General features: G+C 39.2%; 1 pseudogene; it reads left to right on the forward strand.

Moving 5' to 3' along the window:
• The first annotated feature begins 867 nt into the window (after positions 1-867).
• LOC104451196 lies at positions 868-2,999 on the forward strand (annotated as a pseudogene).
• The last annotated feature ends 762 nt before the right edge of the window (positions 3,000-3,761 follow it).

The raw sequence follows: 3,761 nt of genomic DNA on the forward strand, positions 1-3,761 counted from the left end.
GCCATAGGCAAGCTCAAGGCTTGCTTGATGTTGGCCTCGGGCAAGCTTGACTCACCAAGATTTGATGAGGTTGAGCCTCGTTGAGCCGTGTTTATGCTTGATCGTTGGTCGTCGCCGAGACTTGACGACTGGCTAAGGAAGAAATAAAAAGAAAATGAAGGAAAATAATAAAAATATAAAATTAAAATTAAAAATTCGAGATGAGCAATTTCGAAAAGTGTTTTCACCTCTTCAAATTTAGCAATTCACTATTTTAAATGTATACGCGAATACTTTCATTAATCAGAAAGTATTTTTAGTTGACTAGCTATTTTCCACGAGGTCTGAAAAATCAATTCCCCAAATATATTTTTCCCAAAACAAACACACCCTTACTTTTTACTGTTTTACTTAAGCTAAATCTCTCTACTCATGCACTGTTTTTTTTTTTTTTTTTCCTGGCGAAAGTCAAAACTCTCGAATTGTTTACAATGCTCCAATATTGTCACGTAAAATTTGCAATTGATTTTTTTTCACAATTTTCTGAGATCAGAACAACAATTTAAATATTGGCGAGTACTTTTCTTTTTTTTTGAAAATGTTGCAAAAAAATTGGTTATATCTAACATGGATTTTCTGGTGTCAATTTATTTCCAAGATGGGAACCTGTCACTTGAAACTTGAAAGAAACAGTACACGGAGACTCCTGCCATTAGAAGGCATCGTCAAAATTCACCGCCAAGTGATCTTATAGTGAAGTGGCAAATTATAGCAATAATAAAAATACCCATCATAATAATGGCGAAAACCGAATATACCCAAATCATATCAAGTAATCGTTTTATGACATCATTATGTACAAAGCAGGCATCTATATAGCAGGAAGCCATGTGTAAGCTCAAGCGGGTCTCTCACATGTCACAGGACTATAGAACACTGCAACATCGTCTTGTCAAACAGCGCGGGAAGCAGCTTAACCCAAGTCCCTTCCTGAAGCTCCCCCTGCAAGCCGACGCCACATTAGTCGGCGTGCTGGCCGCGCCAGCGCCGTAACCTATCCCTGAACAGGTTCGCCATTGTTCCAAAATAAGATAAGATTAGATATAAAAGTGACATAACTTAAATTTTATTCCAAAATAAGATAAAATCGGATATAAAAAGGGATATAATTTAGATAAAATATAGATTGAATAAATTGAATAATATTTTTAATATCCATGGTATAAATGTTATTTTTTTTTTCGAATAATAAATAACTGAAATTAATAAAATATTATAATAGTTGAATTTTAATATACATACTTCTTGTTAAATTAAAATTTTTCCTATTAAAATTCCAACTCAAATTTTGACAGAAATGGTTGAAAGCTATCAGACTGCTGCATAATCTAAAGAGGAATATTTACTGTCAACTCGAATTTGAATTGCTGCAGGCCCAATCTGCCTATTTATATTCTTCAATGCCAGCCACCGTTCCGCGTTCAAGAAATTACCCTCTTGACGATTTCCCAGTCCAGGAATTTCACCTCTTTTTCTCTTTGGGGTCTTTTTTGTGCATATTGTCGCATGATGGAGGAGCTTCGGATTATAGTTCATGCAGCTCTCCTATTATGGCCTCCTCAAGTACTTGCCATTAGGTTGAGAAGTGTGAAAATGTTGACGTTCCCCTGAACAATGGCAGGGGAATTCCCTTCGAGCCACTGCCTTTGCTGAGCTTCATGGCCATGGCTTTGCATGAGAACCCTAAAGACGCTAGCCCTAACGCTATTCCGTGTAGAGAAGCTGGGGATGACATTACCGTGGCGCTCCAACTCGGCCTCCCTAATTATTCAAGCGGATCGGCGGGTTCTCCCTAAGAGATTACGAGCCGAAGTGCGAGCGTGGAAAGATATTGGATCCCTACTTCGGAACAAATCCTCATTGGATTCACCCATTTGTCATGCCATGTTTGCTTCAAAACGTTCAACCGCTACAGAAATCTTCAGGTGAGAAGAAGCTGAGATGCGATTGGTGGACATATTTTTGGACCATTGGTTAGCTAAACATCATGTAGTAACACGCATCTATGATGAAAACTAATCGCAATGTGTGTTTGAGATCAAATGTTGGTGAACTGATCGACAAATTCGATGCACTGCACATTTTTAGGATGCGCATGACAAAATTTATGGAACATAAAATGATTTCTGGTCAGAAATTGAAAAATTAAAAATTTTATCTTATGTTTTCTTCTTCAAATCTATTTCTGGAACAAAAATCTGTTTCAGAAATAGAAAAATCAAATTACGTTTCCAAACGGATTTTTATTTCAAACCTGTTTCGGGAAACAGAGAAACAGAGAAATAGAGAAGTAGAAATGTTATCAGCGCACCCTTAGTTGACATGAGGCTAGAACTCGAGCCCGTTCATTGAGTTGTTGCGTTATCTTCTCCTAGCTTATGCATGAAAGCTAGTTTACTCTGAGTTGATCGTGATATAACTATATATTTATATCTAGTTAGAATGACATTGACAATAAAATTCCCACAAACATGACAATCATACAAAAGTCATGTGTTACTTCTCCGCATGAATGCGAGTTGTAGATGCACATGTGGGGCTACGGTTCACAGTACTGCCGAGGGCCAGATTCTCTCAAGGGCATGCAGCCGCGGGCCATGCTGGGGATACCGTGCTACTACCGCGCTGAGGGGTGCCGGAACCACATAGACCATCCGAGGGCCAAGCCACTCAAGGACTTCCGGACCCTACAGACTCACTACAAGCAGAAGCACGGGTCGACGCCCTTCGCATGCCGCAACTGCGGCAAGTTCCTTGCCGTCGAGGGTGAATAGGGGACCCACGAGAAGAATTGCGGCAAGCGCTGGCTCTATGTCTACGGCTCTGGCTTCAAGCACAAGAGGTCACTCAAGGACCACATCAAGTCGTTCAGCCTGGGCCACTAGCCTTTTCCTCCTGATTCGCTCGACATCAGGGTCGAGGTGTCAGGTGGATCTATAGCACCGTTCATGTTCATTTGAGTCTCAGATGCTTAAACACGTAAACTCACTCCTCTTTGCAAGTTAAAATCCGATCACATCCCCGATACGTCTTTTTACATGGCGTGACATCTTAGGTTAGTCCTCCGAATTATGGATTTATTGCATTGTCATGTTGAAAATATATATTGTGCTCTTTAGCGAAATTGACTTCACACGAATCAAATTAACAGAGTTATCTCCTGTATGAATCGTACTGTAATCTAAATCTATTCTACCAACCTTTTCTTTGGTACAAAAATTGGGGAAAGTTTAGGTTGACCCTAATGTTTGCATTAAAGATCGTTTCTATACCATTCCCTTTAAGCCTATAATCAGCGTGTCTTGGATTTTCCAGCATTGAATATGATCATATGCAGAATTCTCTTTGACGATTGTGGCCCGTGTGGGTGATGGTGATGTCATTCATTTGCCCTGTCGTTATCACATCAGCAATACACGGCATTATCATAAAATGGGTTAATTCATACTTATAATGATTCGATCGGACACCATAACTAAATGGAATTTGTCAATATCGATACCCAATCTTTCAATACCCAGCGATCGGATTGTTAGATATCGAGTCTTTAAATCCAAATTGTCTGATTTTTTTTGTTATTAGAAGCTTCGAAGTTTTTTTGGCTAGATGCAAATATTTGTGTTAAATTACTGATCCAATTTGTAGAATCTAGCTAGAGAAGTTCAAGAAAAATCTTACAACAATATCTGGTACTTGGGCAAAAGAATTGACCGGAGTCCACT

Source organism: Eucalyptus grandis, chromosome 3 (assembly GCF_016545825.1).
Source record: "Eucalyptus grandis isolate ANBG69807.140 chromosome 3, ASM1654582v1, whole genome shotgun sequence".
Taxonomy (NCBI): domain Eukaryota; kingdom Viridiplantae; phylum Streptophyta; class Magnoliopsida; order Myrtales; family Myrtaceae; genus Eucalyptus; species Eucalyptus grandis.